The 17,004-nt window shown below is 47.1% G+C and overlaps 1 protein-coding gene across 3 annotated transcripts in view; it reads left to right on the top strand.

Annotated features, from left to right (window-relative positions):
* The window catches only part of LOC139411065 (splicing regulator ARVCF-like), a 232,947-nt gene that overhangs the window by 95,880 nt on the left and 120,063 nt on the right, over nucleotides 1–17,004 (top strand). For all 3 annotated transcript variants that reach the window (XM_071156879.1, XM_071156881.1, XM_071156882.1), the window contains one exon: nucleotides 8,222–8,330. The gene's annotated coding sequence lies outside the window, so the exon portion shown is untranslated. The remainder of the gene's footprint in view (nucleotides 1–8,221; nucleotides 8,331–17,004) is intronic.

Consider the following 17,004-nt stretch of genomic DNA (forward strand, 5'->3'; position numbering starts at 1 on the left):
GTTAGGGCTCTGTGCAAGCCAGTCAAGTTCTTTCACACCGATCTCGACAAACCATTTCTGTATGGACCTCGCTTTGTGCACGGGGGCATTGTCATGCTGGGTCTTGCCCAAACTGTGTCACAAAGTTGGAAGTACAGAATTGTCGAGAATGTCATTGTATGCAGTAGCGTTAAGATTTCCCATCACTTGAACAAAGGGACCTGGCCGAACCATGAAAAACAGCCCCAGACCATTATTCCTCCTCCACCAAACTTTACAGTTTGCACTATGCATTGGGACAGGTGTTGTTCTCCTGGCATCCGCCAAACCCAGATTCGTCTGTCGTACTGCCAGACAAACGCGTGATTCATCACTCCAGAGAACATGTTTCCACTGCCCCAGAGTCCAATGGCGGCGAGCTTTACACCACTCCAGACGACGCTTGGCATTGCGCATGGTGATCTCAGGCTTGTGTGCGGCTGCTCGGCCATGAAAACCCATTTCATGAAGCTCCCGATGACAGTTCTTGTGCTCACGTTGCTTCCAGAGGCAGTTTGGAATTCTATAGTGAATGTTGCAACCGAGGACAGATTTTTACGCACTACACACAAACACTCAGCGGCCCCGTTCTGTGGGCTTGTGTGGCCTACCACTTCGTGGCTGAGCCGTTGTTGCTCCTAGACATTTCCACAATAACAGCACTTACTGTTGACTGGGGCAGCTCTAGCAGGGAAGAAATTTGACGAACTGACTTGTTGGAATGGTGGCATCCTATGACGGTGCCACGTTGGAAGTCACTGAGCTCTTCAGTAATGACATTCTACTGCCATTGTTTGTCTATGGAGATTGCTTGGCTGTGTGCTTGAACACCTGTCAGCAAGGGGTGTGGCTGAAATAACTGAAACTTCTGTGTGTGTGTGTGTGTATACACACACACACACACACACACACACACACACCTCGTCTCTGTTTTATATGTAACCGCCACCCTACCCCCCCTTCTCCTCTGAGTGGTCTGAAGCTAATTAGCAAGGCTGGCTGATTAAACGATGACAGGAGATGTCATTGTCTGTGTCATGGTCTTAATAACGACCTTCACCACACACACACACACACACTCTACACATGCAGTATAATGCCCTAGAGCTTATAGCTCCACTGTCAGGCTCCAGTTTCCTTTACTTCATTTGTTTGTTGCAGTGATTAACAGTGATTAGACTTAACAATTCTCACCAATTTAATATGTTGTTTCTTCCCTCAGCCAGTGCTCTTATTTGCTCGCCAACAATATGTCCTTCTTAATTAAATGATAATTGGTGTGAAACATCTTTATTGTCGTCTAATGAACTGTAACCCCCCCTCCCCCAATCACCTTCTATGTAATGTTATGACAGCGTGACAGTACCAGTCCCCTCACACTGCACACCACAGCCAGGAATAGACCTAGACTGTATCCCAAATGGACCCATGTTGCCTACTGCCTATATAGTGCACTACTTTTGACCTGGGCTTTGGTCAAACGTAGGGCAGGGGATAAGGTATCATTTTGGGGGACAGCCTTAGAGACGATAATGTCCTCTCAGCAGCTTTTGATCTCCTGGCTGCCGACCAACACGTCTCTCATCCTAACCTGAGATCAAGTCCTGCTTCCCTCCGTGGTCTCTTTGGATGGATTCCGATGAGAGCAGAGCCCTGCACATACCTTCCTGGGTTGCAGTACTTGGTGTTACATAATTGAACAGTACAAGGTTTAGGCTGCCCTGTCAAGCACAAATCCCAGCGCGGATCTTTTATTCAAACTGGCAGCGTGTAAACTCCTCCTTGCTGACTTCTGTTGCTCCATCAGGTAGACTGATCATCCATATGTTCTAGATGAGAACGGGGCTCTGGGATGAATTCACAATCAGCCTCCTGGGGTCGGACAGGCACACATGTAAGCACACACAGAGGGTTCCTGAGTGGCAGAGAAGTCTAAGGCACTGCATCTCAGCACTAGAGGCGTGACTACAGACCCTGGTTCGATCCCGGGCTGTATCACAACCGGCCATGATCGGGAGTCCCATAGGGGGGCGCACAATTGGCCCAGCGTCGTCCAGGGTAGGCTCTCATTGTAAAATAAGAATTTGTTCTAACTGACTTGCCTAGTTAAATAAAATTACAAAAAATAAAATGTGTACAAACACACACACATTTGTTTTACTATTCTTGTAGGAACCAAACAATTGATGCCCATTCAACATTTTATTTTCCCTAAACCTAACTCTAACTCTAACCTTAACCCTAACCCTAAAATAGCCTTTTCCTGGTGGGGACCAGCAAAATGTCCCCACTTGTACAAATTGTCATTGTTTTACTATCCTTGTGAAGACTGTTGGTCCCCACCAGGATAGTAAAAACACCCAAAACATACACATGCATGCTGCAGTCAGTTGGTCTCCCACCACTCCTGTCTAATCACTGTCTGATCTGACTCCCAGTGCTGTCTTTGAAGTGTGTGTAGTAATGAACACGGGTCTGAACACTGACATCTTTCCTGGTTTTATACTGCAACTGTTGCGGTCCATTTCAGGGAAAACGTTTGACCCTTTTGGCCAATTTTTGTTGTAAATTCTTCTGGCCGGAGTCCAGATTTGGTTCTGTGTATCCGACATTAGCCTCAATTTAATGTTTGATAATTACTATCAATAATATAAGAGTATATTTTTCTAGAGTAAAAAATTAAAAATGGAGGCAAGTGGTATTTTTGTAGGCTCTATTGTAGGTCTTGAGTTGTTGCGTCGACACTAATTTAACCTTTCTTCACAGTGGAACTGTGTTGTCCCAACTAGGAATATAATTCATTCCCCTTTTAGAACTCGAGCCTCCAGTGTTCTTATGAAACTCCTTCACCTTTAGAACCAGAGCTTCCGGTGTCTATATAGAACTCATTCACCTTAACTAGAGCCTCCAGTGTTCTGTGTGCGTGAACCTATGAGGAGTACAGATGTACGTGGCAGAGAGGTGATGCGTGCTGTGATGTAATCAAACAGCAATCTCAGACAGAGTGGCTTGGAGTGCAAACATTGATTATTCTCTCACTGCTACTGGGGGCATGCCAATCCCTGTGAAGATCATAGAGGAGAGGTTGAGGGGGTGGGTGGCGTCTGATGAAATTCCATCTGGTATCTGATGAAATTAGATGCTAGAGATGCTAAAACCTCACTGTTTTGGGGCTGACTCTGGCCCTGTTGGAGTACTTTAGTAATGCATCCATCCTCCCAACCTTCAAGTATTCACTGATTTTTGAATTAGCTGGATTGGTGGAAATAACAGGGTGGTAACCTTGCCTCAAGGAAACAAGGAAAGAATGATGCGGTATTGGAACAGGGTCATGGAGAAACTCCTTTGCTCTTTCTGTTGTAGCCTCTGCTGTCCTCTGACACTCTAAGGGCCTCCGGATCCACAAACATCCCTGTTAAGTCAGCTTTCTCTTCCTTCCCACAACCCTTCAGATTTTAGAGCGCTCTGCCAATTTGTTTTGGCAGGAAATCTTTTCGCCGTTGGGGCATTTTCGATCTGTCTCCCTGTCGCTCTCCACCTCAGTCTGAGTTTTGATGGGCCTGCCTGGCTGCAAGGTCTTTTTTCCCTCCCTGTCTCTAATAGAGGGATGGGAAAGCTAGCTGGCGAAGGTCAGCTCTGGGATAAACGCTCAGCAGCCTCAAATTGAACCATTTCTTTCTTTCTTTTTTTCTGATGTTGGCAGCCCCGTCAGCCGGCTGCATCTAATGATGATGGGCTGGAATTTTCAGCTGGAATACTCAATTAGATGCTCAGGTCTGCAGGAGCTTGGAACTCACTTGCTTCACAATGGGAAGGACAGACATTTCTCTGTACAATATTTCGTCTGGGATTTTTTTTCTCCATCAGCGCGAGGTGGATGGATTACCTGGATACATGGAAATGTGGTAGGCTTTCTCCTAACCCCTCAAAAATAACGTCAGGATCAGGGGGATCAGAATGTCATTTCTTTCCGGCCCTGATTATGCCCTTTCCTGACGCTTGACACAGAGGCACTGGGGAGACGTGAGCCGTGATGATGAGTAGGACAAATACGTAATACCCAGAGTGCCAGCATGCAGCACCACGTCTGAATGGGATGACGGCTAAGCCCAGGCTTTCAATAAAGGTCGTCTCACCTGAATGAGGTTTGGGGGGGCCTTGCCACAAGACTCCACCTGTAGGCAAGTGAGAAGCCTGCTGGATTTAAGTGCACATTGTAGAGGTCATAGTTATTTGTATTCGAAGTTAATGGACTACTAGTCTTTGAGGAATATGTAATATGTGAAGATCATTTGTTATTGGCAGACGTGGACTGTAACCTTTGGAGAGTTTGCTCAATACAGTTTCACCATACATTCCTTCAGATTGGACTGGTCCTATGCAGCGGGCTCATTCAGAGCAAACGGAAGTGGACAAAGTCCATAAAAGCCATGAGGCTTCCGTAGAATAGTATTTAAGTCTTGGTTACAGTACATGGTAATATTTAGATGTGGTCTAGTGTGCTTGTCAGCATGCTATTCACACTGGTATGTATTTACTCATCCTCTTGGACACAGTTAAGGAAAACAGTTTATGCGTATGGTTACATTTACTGTATTCGATAGGGGCTGAGCTACTTAAATAGAACGGTTTCAAGATAAGTCACTGTGACTATAAATAATCTCAAGTAATTTATGAAATGTAATATTGTCTACCTGGTGACACACACACCTCTCTGCCTCTCCACTGATCTATCACTGATATCAGGGAGGAGGAGTGCTGCAGGGTGGAGGATATTTTAACTTGGCCACTCATACCTGCCAGCTCCCCTCCCAGAAAACCCTGCATTGCCTTGGTGACAGCGCAGAGAAGCGACCAGATCAATCAGCCAATCCCCAGATGGGATGTGTCCCAAATAGAGAGCACCGTGTTCCCTATATAGTGAAATACTTTTAACCAGAGCCCTATATAGTGCAGTATCTAGCCATTTGGGACACACAACCATCTGTCAGCCAGGACCCCAACCCATTCATTATTAATTTGAGAATTACACTGGGGCCTCCTCCAAATGGTGCGGGGCGTTGTGACAAGTTGTGATAGAATATGCAAGGTTCTGCATAATGTAGGATTGAAATACAGTAGTCAGTACAGTATCAGGAACTAACATTTACACAATATTTATTCAGTTAGCTGCAGTGCCGGGATAGTGATGTTAGGGGTGACACTTAGTCATGCTGGTGGTGTGTCAAAGATGGACTGACTCACGTCTGGCGGGAAGGTTTTTAACAGGATAGACTGTATAGCATAGATTTATTTTTTTAAGGGATCACAATAACTTGATTTCCTCTTCAATCATTATTTTGTCTGCATGACAAAACCTGGAGAGATTGGGGCAATTAAAGGGAGTTTATCACATTTTGTTTAAAAGGCGTGTTGCCTAAGTGCCACTTTGTTCAGTTATTGTGTGCATTGGGTATAATCTCCCATTTTGAAGTTCTCTATCGGGGGCTCGCCTTGCCTGGGATGTGACTGGAGAGTGGTGTGGTAACTAATGCAGCCTGGACACAGGCTTAGCTCACCTTTTTGATGTTTGTCCCAGAAATCCAAGGTGCTCTAAGCATAAATGTCCTTTAAGAGAAAGAAGCAGAGATTCCCTGGAGAGGTATTCTAATCCTGCACAGAACGAGAAAGTTGACCAAAAAAAAATAAAAAATAAATGCAGGATTTACCTGAGGGCCTTGCCGATCATAGTTAATAAATGCAGGATTTACCTGAGGGCCTTGCCGATCATAGTTAATAAATGCAGGATTTACCTGAGGGCCTTGCCGATTTATAGTTAATAAATGCAGGATTTACCTGAGGGCCTTGCCGATCATAGTTAATAAATGCAGGATTTACCTGAGGGCCTTGCCGATCATAGTTAATAAATGCAGGATTTACCTGAGGGCCTTGCCGATCATAGTTAATAAATGCAGGATTTACCTGAGGGCCTTGCCGATTTATAGTTAATAAATGCAGGATTTACCTGAGGGCCTTGCCGATCATAGTTAATAAATGCAGGATTTACCTGAGGGCCTTGCCGATCATAGTTAATGAAACATTACCTGGCTGATTGTGAACCGTGGAGCTTATTTGGTCTGTAGTCTAAAAGCTGTTTAGAAAAAGCTGTTTAGAAATGCTGACAAAAAGTGATGCATTGGTGATGGGACCAGCTACAGTGATAACCTCCCCTACAAACAGAACCAAAGACAAACCAGCAGGTTATGGCCGTAAGGAGCAGTTGTACAGTTTGTCTACCCATGCCAAGGCTTGTCTGATTTAATCAGTACTGAAACCTTTAAAGACTCCCTGCCCAGCAGTAGCAGTGCCCTCCTGTCCTGTCAGGTTATTAGACCCACTGCTAGAGGACACTCCCTAATCCGTAAGACAGTTTCAAGTCCAATTGCTCTTCAACAGAAAGGGATAACCATTTACTGTACAAATTAGGTTGTTGGAGGGGGGGGGGTGGGGAGAACTAGGTTAGTACACTGACCTATTCTGCTACAGGGGAGAGTGACAGACTGAGGTGTGTGTGTGTGTGTGTGTGTGTGTGTGTGTGTGTGTGTACATGCCAGTGGCGGTCAGTGATGTTTGATGGAGGACGATTTAGTTTTTTCATGAGCATGGCCTTATTTCTATTACAGCATATTGGAGGACTCATTCATATTCCATTCACCCAGTTAAATGTAACAGCGATAGATTTAGGCTACTACATGATACTCAAATGTGTCTCTATATCCATCATGAGGTTGCTACAACCTAGCCAATGAATGAACGTTTACAATGTAGGTGCACACAGGTTGAGAGAGAAATTTGAGATGACAGTGACACATGGACAGACAGTGACACATTCAATACCGCCTCGCACACTCTTGCCTGCACTTAGCTGATAGAGGGTGTAATCATTAGTCCAACTATTGCAAAATAGAGTTTCTATTGGACAAATTCAGGTATGTTTATCCTTGTTTTGTTCCGTTTTAAGAAATGTTATAAACACAATTGGTGGAATGAATACACCCCTGATCACGTGTAAACACAGTTCACCTTCGTAACAGTCGCGTTGTATTCCTTCTCGCATCTATGCGCTCTCCTCCTCTGATCTTTTCCCTTCGTCACTTGTGGACTTCAGTGCAAAACACATCTCTTGTTTGTGACCAGGCGAGGGAACCTTTCCAGGCCAAACCATATAACTGCAACACACAGCCTACACCGTTGTCAACATATTAGCTAAAGTAGCGTCATCGTCAACATATTAGCTAAAGTAGCGTCATCGTCAACATAGCTAATAGAACTAACGCGTTAGTAAACTTGCTAAAATCATGCAGTAACGTATGTGTACAGTCAGTAAGCTGTTTAGCACTTACACCGGCGGGCCCCGGGTGCAATAAATTAGTAAAACGAAAGCTTACCTTGACTTGAAATAGTTTGTGTTGTTGGATAGTCATAGCCAGCAAGCTAACATAGCATCCCTATGATTGGTTGAGTAGGCTAAACTAGCTAGCTGCTTTTGCCAGCTAAGTAAGTGAAAGTGTTTGGTTCCTTCTCAATTTTGGAAAAAATTACTTTCTTCACATCTCTTCAACTAATGTCTTTGACATCTCTCTTTGACTCAACTACTCACCACACTTTATACATTACAGTGCTAGCTAGCTGTATCTTGTGGTTTCAGTACTAGATTCATTCTCTGATCCTTTGATTGGGTGGTTAACATGTCAGTTCATGCTGCAAGAGCTCTGATAGGTTGGAGCACGTCCTCCGGAAATGTTCATAATTACTGTGTAAGTCTACAGAAGGGGGTGAGAACCATGAGCCTCCTAGGTTTTGTATTGAAGTCAATGTACCCAGAGAAGAACGGAAGCTAGCTGTCCTCCAAGTACAGCATGGTGCTACCCTACAGAGTGTTGTTGAGGCTACTGTAGACCTTCAATGCAAAATAGTATGTTTAAATCAATTATTTGGTTACTTGAATATATTTGGTATAGTTTTATCTAAAAAGGATAACTTTTTAAAAATGTTTTACAATTTGTATTTTTATGAAAATCACGGAAGATGCTCCTCCTCTGAGGAGCCTCTGCTAGTACCTGTGTGTGTGTGTGTGAACCTGCAGCGGTTGTATTATGTAAAGGGATATGGTTGTTTGGTTGATTATTTATTTCCCCATGTCCTTGTTTTCTCTTCGCTGCAGCTGCTCTGTGAGGCAGATCTCCCAGGTGGATCGTAGCAACGCGTCAACTCTAATAGAGCCTCCCCCAGTCCACTCCCCAGCCATCTGACAGACCCAACAAACATCAAAGGTAGCTACCCCACTCTGCCACTCTTCTCGCTCTCTCCGTCTCTCTGCCTGCCTGCAAAAATGTTCTATTGAACACATCATTGAGTCTATTAACTGACAGAGGGGCTATTTTGTAACCTGAGGAATACTGTGTACCTTTTGCTGCTGTCTTGTCTCTTTTTGATATGACTTGCCTTCATTCTGTTGTTATTTCTGATGTTTGAAGTAGGTAGTGTGGTTTTGGATACTTTAAGTTGACAGTAATTGCAATGTGGATTTCGTGCACTTTGAAAGATGTGCTCCTTTTTTTTCATCTTGGCTGTAATTACTGGCATCACATGTATTCTCTCTAATTGATTGTGATGTAACAGATATAGAAAATACTTGATCTACATATCAGTGATGCCACACTGTAGCATTATGGCTAATATGATGAACTAGCTTACTGAAAATACAGTCCAGAGAGAGATGATGTATACAATGTTGGTCTAAACTGGTAAGAGGTAGACCTAGCTGTACCCCGTATGTTGAGAGACGAGCTGCTCTGGGAGCCCACTCCCTCTGTGAAAGCATGAGCATAGACTTACATTGTGTGTGTGGAAATACGAGTAAAAATACCAGTGTGTCGGTCTCAGGGTTTCCACACAGAGAAGAGCTTCAAAGATAAAAGGTGGAAGAAAATTGATGGTAAACAATTGCTTATTATATCGTAGCTTTTTAAACTTTTCAGCAATGGTTCGCCACACTCCTCGCTAAGCTTTGCTTATCCTGGCATCGCTATACCCACTAGTGGATTATCATTCACTTTACATTTCCATAGAGGAAAGGCGCTTTGAATCACAAATTGGAGGAAGGATACTGAGGATAGGGTGGCTGACAGTGGGGTTTTTTGGCTCAATGAGAGAAAAAACAATCTTCTGTGTGGAAGCCCTGAGACCAAGGCGGTCACACACACAAATCTTTAAAGTCAAACGAGATTACCTGTTCTGTTACCAAGCTATTTAAAACGGCTGATAGGCTTTTGTTAGTACCGTTGCGTTTTTAATGCCTTTTAGAATATTAGGCATTAGAAGTGACTGTGTTCTTGGAAGCTAATGGCCTGCTGCGTTGCCAGAGCCAATACCTATTAATCGCTAATGCTAGCCTTTCTTCATTCTCACTCCGACTGCCATTTGTGCAGCGCGCAACTCATAATGAAGCACTCTTCTCTCTCCATTACCCTTGTTTTTCTATGGAAATGTTCTCCCAGCTCAGAGTGGACGATGAGAGCACACAATTAAATACTACCTTTTTTTTTAATCCAGTCTCAAATGAAAATATTACCCTTCCCCTGTTATTTTGTCCTTTCATACATTCTCTGTTTTTAGACAAAATGTTGAAAACCCCAACACTGAAGGTATAATGTAAAACTGTCGTGTTTAACCATAACCTCCCTATTTTGGATGGAATTTTCTTCAAGTTTGGGAATAATTCCAGCAATCTTCTGGCCATTCAACATGCTACAAGACTCCTGAAGCCTAAACTGAATTTCTGACATTAGGATTAATCACTACTAGACTCAGTCATTCCCACATAAATGGTTTGACATTTTGGACAATCTGAAAGAAATATCACAAGCTGCATCCCAAATGGCACCCTATTTCATACATAGTGCGCTACTTTTACCAGAACACTATGGGCCCTGGTCAAAAGTAGTGCACTATAAAGGGAAGAGGGTGCCATTTGCTATTTAGAATAAGGGCCAGGAATTCAGTGCTTGTTTACATTTCTGAATGATGCCTCCTAATGTCTCCAATTTGGCGTCTAATTGTTTGAATGTATTATCCATCAGAGAGCTCAGGTGGGCTGAGGGGCAGGCTGACTCCAACCACACGCACACGCACACGCACAGGATCAGGTGTTTTAGGTAGCCCTTTGTGCCATTGAGACCTCCCTTCTCAGATGGGCATCAGATGGGTTTAGACAAGGAATTAATTTAAGCTGCAATTATAGGCCCTTGAAATGGGGGACTTGACAGTCAGGTTTGCAGCCTATCCCTTTTAGCTCCATCAGGATACCAGGCACTGCTGGTCTCACTCAATTACCCTCAACAACCCTCCCCCACCACTCCCTACACACCAATTCCCCTGCACTCCTTCCTACTCAGCCCACCCCACATCTGGGGTTTGGGGGGGGGGGGGGGGGGGCTCTATAATGCAATATAAAGCCAGGCTCTCTCTTTGTTCCTGGTTGAGTCCTCTCAAAGTGGGTCTTAATTAATTTGCACTGAACGTCTTAATGTATCATTCAAAGCTCTTTTGGAGGAGGCTATAATGCTAATGAGGCAATGCTAATCCAACCTTGGTTTAAATTCTGACACTTTTTAAGGAAGTTGGGCTGAGGCTCAAAAGGCAGTTGCAGCAATTTGATTATATTTGTCCTATGCTCTCAAGGTGGAGTTAAGGTGGATGTGGGTGGCTATAGGTGTATTTGAATGCCCAAGGCTGTACACTGAACAGTGAAGGGCCTCGTCAAGATGTTTACTGAAATGACTGTAGCCCTTGTATTGCCATTTGACATTCCCTTCTAAAATTCCAAAAGACCTGGGCCCAGTTGCATAAAACATCTTAACTTAATTTCCCCCTTTTTTTTTAATTAAGTGAAAAAGTTAAGGGTCCCATGAGCTCCTTACGTGCTTCATTCAGTATGGATATCAATGTAAACAGCATTTGTGGAGGATAGTGTTTGCTTTTTTTTTTTTTTTGGAAGAGGGAAGATCTAAAGATGCGACAACTATCACGGGTTGCTAATATGACAAGGATAATGCCTTTGGCTGCTAGACAATGAAAGATAGTTAAAAGAAAACCAATAGAACAGGAGAAATTGTACAGTATAAGGAAGTATTTTATAAAATAATTGCCTTGTTTCTATGGTGGAATTTTGGTTTGGCTACTTTGAAGCAAGGGAAGACATGCCTCATAATATGAAGTAAAACATCCAGGTTTCAGGAACAGGGAAATATAGCAGTGTTAATGACAGGCATAACTATCTTCTGGTAGATGGAAAGGCTTTCCCAAAAACATAAAATACATGTTAACTGCAAAGTAGCTTATCATGATTATTTGCATCAATCCAGTGACCATTAATTTCGTAAACTCCATCTCATGTGCGCTATGCTGCTAATCAAACAACAGTGCTATGTGCCAGTGCACTTGAATTAAAGGGTAACTACGCTGAAAGATGAACATTTCTTAGATTTTTCCCAGACCTCCGTGGTCTCCTGATGTGGTTTAAGCATTGTTCTGGACTTAGAACATCAAACACAGAACATCAAACACAACAAAAAAATTGACTGAGAGCAAAAAAAAGAAATCAAAAACCTACATGTGAATTTCTGACTCAGTTGACAGCCTCATTTATCAGTTTCAATAGTGGGCATACTATCAGCCTACTTGCACAGTACAGCTTGGTTTGGCGTGACTGTGAAAGACCAATATGGGATTAATCATTTTAGGTCATTCAGAGTGTACGTTACTGTTTCTCATATCATTTTTTTACACGGGGTGCCTTTCCTTCACCGGGCGCGCCATTTGGGATTTGCAGAATACCCCCTTCTCCAGGCACCACTACACCACTGGTGGGGTGGGGAGGGCTTTGAAGAGGGCAACTGTCTGGCTGCATCTCCCCATCTGGACCACCACCGCGCTGGAAGTGTGGGCGTGTGATTACATTTATTACCAGGCTATTTTGAGCACAATACAGGCCCAGGTTTGTGCTGTTAACACATTCATCCTTTAGGAAAAGCTCCGCACCGGCATAACTGGGACTCGGAGCAAGTGCTGCATTCTGCGTTCCCGCTGTGGTAGAATAGAATATATACTGCTTTTCCCTTTAAGAGTGGTTACCTCATTAGAGCAGTCAAATCTATCACATCCTTTGTGGAATTAAGTTAGTTACGTTTTGATCTTTCAGCTTTGAATGTTATGAAAATGAGTTATCCCCTTTCTTCAGTAATGTTATCACCACACAATGTCATGCTTGGCATCCCAGTGTGTTTTGTACTTAGTGTCGTGGATAACAGGGGTGTTGGTTATTGGTGGATGGGGTTAAACAGGGGGAGACATTGGAGTGATCTCTTCTCCCTGTCCCTTCAGCCCCAGACCATTAGCAAACATCTGCTGTGTAAAGTCTTAAACCAGCCCTGTGTTTTGAGGGGGGAATTGTTCAAATTCACTGCCTGGGTACTCTGGGCTATTTTCAGTGGCCAGGAGTTAACGGTAATGATAAGCTCTCTGGGCGTAGCTCACATGCCTTCCATATTCCCCTTGTGAATCAGGAGGGGAGCAGCTAGCTAGAGCCCAGGGTCCCTGCCCTGGCTCCCGTCCCCCTCTCCAGCCCCAAGGGAGGGTGAATCACTGGACTTAGCCTGATCAGGAGTCTATCAACTGTGTCCAATCAACATGGCTCACTATCTGTCACTTTCAGCTGTCTCAAAACGTAGATAAAATGGTTGCCGCTAGGCTAGACAAGTATTATACTATATTTACCATAGACCAGAGCGACTATTTTGATGTTGAAAGCGGTGGCAAACATATCCAGTAAGCCCCCACCCCACCTGATCTCTTTGAAAAGGAATAGTCCTGAAAAGTACAGATTAGGATTTGTGATTGTGGCCATAGCCTCAATCAGGCCTCTCGTGTTTGTCTGTGTGGAGAAAGAAAACAACAAGGGAAAAGTCCCCGTCAACACCAAACTACCACTGCACCGCCACACCCCTCACATCGAATCACTCCCTGACCCATCACCGGCTCAACTTCAAGTGACATGAGCTCCTCCATTCCGCTTTACTTTGAGTGGTGTCAGACCATTCTCCATTCTGGATAAATAATTGATCAGCCAGAAACAAACATCAAAGGGGATTGTTCGCTTCAAAGGGAATAGGGGTCTCTCTCTCTGACTCTCACCCTCTAGTGCCTATAAGGATAACAGGGAGTTGTTTATATATGTGTGCATATGGACGCGTGCGCACATACATATTGCAATCCAACCTGCTCAGGATTCTCATCAACACATCTGCATCTCCTGCCATGCTAACGCTTTCTCTCTCTCTCTCCTTTTCTCACGCTCGCTCGCTCTCCTTTTCTCACGCTCGCTCGCTCTCCTTTTCTCATGCTCGCTCGCTCTCCTTTTCTCACGCTCGCTCGCTCTCCTTTTCTCACGCTCGCTCGCTCTCCTTTTCTCACGCTCGCTCGCTCTCCTTTTCTCACGCTCGCTCGCTCTCCTTTTCTCTCGCTCGCTCTCCTTTTCTCACGCTCGCTCGCTCGCTCTCCTTTCCTCGCGCTCGCTCGCTCGCTCTTCTTTTCTCACGCTCGCTCGCTCTCCTTTTCTCACGCTCGCTCGCTCGCTCTCCTTTTCTCATGCTCTCCTTTTCTCACGCTCGCTCGCTCGCTCGCTCTCCTTTTCTCACGCTCGCTCGCTCGCTCTCCTTTTCTCACGCTCGCTCGCTCGCTCTCCTTTTCTCACGCTCGCTCGCTCGCTCTCCTTTTCTCACGCTCGCTCGCTCGCTCTCCTTTTCTCACGCTCGCTCGCTCGCTCTCCTTTTCTCACGCTCGCTCGCTCGCTCTCCTTTTCTCACGCTCGCTCGCTCGCTCTCCTTTTCTCACGCTCGCTCGCTCTCCTTTTCTCACGCTCGCTCGCTCTCCTTTTCTCTCGCTCGCTCACTCTCCTTTTCTCACGCTCGCTCGCTCTCCTTTTCTCACGCTCGCTCGCTCTCCTTTTCTCACGCTCGCTCGCTCTCCTTTTCTCACGCTCGCTCGCTCTCCTTTTCTCACGCTCGCTCGCTCTCCTTTTCTCACGCTCGCTCGCTCGCTCTCCTTTTCTCACGCTCGCTCGCTCGCTCTCCTTTTCTCATGCTCTCCTTTTCTCACGCTCGCTCGCTCGCTCTCCTTTTCTCACGCTCGCTCGCTCGCTCTCCTTTTCTCATGCTCTCCTTTTCTCACGCTCGCTCGCTCGCTCGCTCTCCTTTTCTCACGCTCGCTCGCTCGCTCTCCTTTTCTCACGCTCGCTCGCTCGCTCTCCTTTTCTCACGCTCGCTCGCTCTCCTTTTCTCTCGCTCGCTCGCTCTCCTTTTCTCACGCTCGCTCGCTCTCCTTTTCTCACGCTCGCTCGCTCTCCTTTTCTCACGCTCGCTCGCTCTCCTTTTCTCACGCTCGCTCGCTCTCCTTTTCTCACGCTCGCTCGCTCTCCTTTTCTCACGCTCGCTCGCTCTCCTTTTCTCACGCTCGCTCGCTCTCCTTTTCTCTCGCTCGCTCGCTCTCCTTTTCTCACGCTCGCTCGCTCTCCTTTTCTCACGCTCGCTCGCTCTCCTTTTCTCACGCTCGCTCGCTCTCCTTTTCTCACGCTCGCTCGCTCGCTCTCCTTTTCTCACGCTCGCTCGCTCGCTCTCCTTTTCTCACGCTCGCTCGCTCGCTCTCCTTTTCTCACGCTCGCTCGCTCGCTCTCCTTTTCTCACGCTCGCTCGCTCGCTCTCCTTTTCTCATGCTCTCCTTTTCTCACGCTCGCTCGCTCGCTCTCCTTTTCTCATGCTCTCCTTTTCTCACGCTCGCTCGCTCGCTCTCCTTTTCTCACGCTCGCTCGCTCGCTCTCCTTGTCTCATGCTCTCCGTTTCTCACGCTCGCTCGCTCGCTCGCTCTCCTTTTCTCACGCTCGCTCGCTCGCTCTCCTTTTCTCACGCTCGCTCGCTCTCCTTTTCTCTCGCTCGCTCGCTCTCCTTTTCTCACGCTCGCTCGCTCTCCTTTTCTCACGCTCGCTCGCTCTCCTTTTCTCACGCTCGCTCGCTCTCCTTTTCTCACGCTCGCTCGCTCTCCTTTTCTCACGCTCGCTCGCTCTCCTTTTCTCACGCTCGCTCGCTCTCCTTTTCTCACGCTCGCTCGCTCTCCTTTTCTCACGCTCGCTCGCTCTCCTTTTCTCACGCTCGCTCGCTCTCCTTTTCTCACGCTCGCTCGCTCTCCTTTTCTCACGCTCGCTCGCTCTCCTTTTCTCACGCTCGCTCGCTCTCCTTTTCTCACGCTCGCTCGCTCTCCTTTTCTCACGCTCGCTCGCTCTCCTTTTCTCACGCTCGCTCGCTCGCTCTCCTTTTCTCACGCTCGCTCGCTCGCTCTCCTTTTCTCACGCTCGCTCGCTCGCTCTCCTTTTCTCACGCTCGCTCGCTCGCTCTCCTTTTCTCACGCTCGCTCGCTCGCTCTCCTTTTCTCACGCTCGCTCGCTCGCTCTCCTTTTCTCACGCTCGCTCGCTCGCTCTCCTTCTCACGCTCGCTCGCTCGCTCGCTCTCCTTTTCTCACGCTCGCTCGCTCGCTCTCCTTTTCTCACGCTCGCTCGCTCGCTCTCCTTTTCTCACGCTCGCTCGCTCGCTCTCCTTTTCTCACGCTCGCTCGCTCGCTCTCCTTTTCTCACGCTCGCTCGCTCGCTCTCCTTTTCTCACGCTCGCTCGCTCGCTCTCCTTTTCTCACGCTCGCTCGCTCGCTCTCCTTTTCTCACGCTCGCTCGCTCGCTCTCCTTTTCTCACGCTCTCCTTTTCTCACGCTCGCTCGCTCGCTCTCCTTTTCTCACGCTCGCTCGCTCGCTCTCCTTTTCTCACGCTCGCTCGCTCGCTCTCCTTTTCTCACGCTCGCTCGCTCGCTCTCCTTTTCTCACGCTCGCTCGCTCGCTCTCCTTTTCTCACGCTCGCTCGCTCGCTCTCCTTTTCTCACGCTCGCTCGCTCGCTCTCCTTTTCTCACGCTCGCTCGCTCGCTCTCCTTTTCTCACGCTCGCTCGCTCTCCTTTTCGCTCGCTCGCTCTCCTTTTCTCTCGCTCGCTCGCTCTCCTTTTCTCTCGCTCGCTTGCTCTCCTTTTCTCTCGCTCGCTCGCTCTCCTTTTCTCACGCTCGCTCGCTCTCCTTTTCTCACGCTCGCTCGCTCTCCTTTTCTCACGCTCGCTCGCTCTCCTTTTCTCACGCTCGCTCGCTCTCCTTTTCTCACGCTCGCTCGCTCTCCTTTTCTCACGCTCGCTCGCTCTCCTTTTCTCACGCTCGCTCGCTCTCCTTTTCTCACGCTCGCTCGCTCTCCTTTTCTCACGCTCGCTCGCTCTCCTTTTCTCACGCTCGCTCGCTCTCCTTTTCTCACGCTCGCTCGCTCGCTCTCCTTTTCTCACGCTCGCTCGCTCGCTCTCCTTTTCTCACGCTCGCTCGCTCTCCTTTTCTCACGCTCGCTCGCTCTCCTTTTCTCACGCTCGCTCGCTCGCTCGCTCTCCTTTTCTCACGCTCGCTCGCTCGCTCGCTCTCCTTTTCTCACGCTCGCTCGCTCGCTCGCTCTCCTTTTCTCACGCTCGCTCGCTCGCTCTCCTTTTCTCACGCTCGCTCGCTCGCTCTCCTTTTCTCACGCTCGCTCGCTCGCTCTCCTTTTCTCACGCTCGCTCGCTCGCTCTCTTTTTCTCACGCTCTCCTTTTCTCACGCTCGCTCGCTTTCCTATTCTCACGCTCTCCTTTTCTCACGCTCGCTCGCTCTCCTTTTCTCACGCTCTCCTTTTCTCACGCTCGCTCGCTCTCCTTTTCTCACGCTCGCTCACTCGCTCTCCTTTTCTCACGCTCGCTCGCTCTCCTTTTCTCCCGCTCGCTCGCTCTCCTTTTCTCACGCTCGCTCGCTCGCTCGCTCGCTCTCCTTTTCTCACGCTTGCTCGCTC

This window comes from Oncorhynchus clarkii, chromosome 6, assembly GCF_045791955.1.
Source record: "Oncorhynchus clarkii lewisi isolate Uvic-CL-2024 chromosome 6, UVic_Ocla_1.0, whole genome shotgun sequence".
NCBI classification, from domain to species: Eukaryota; Metazoa; Chordata; class Actinopteri; order Salmoniformes; family Salmonidae; genus Oncorhynchus; species Oncorhynchus clarkii.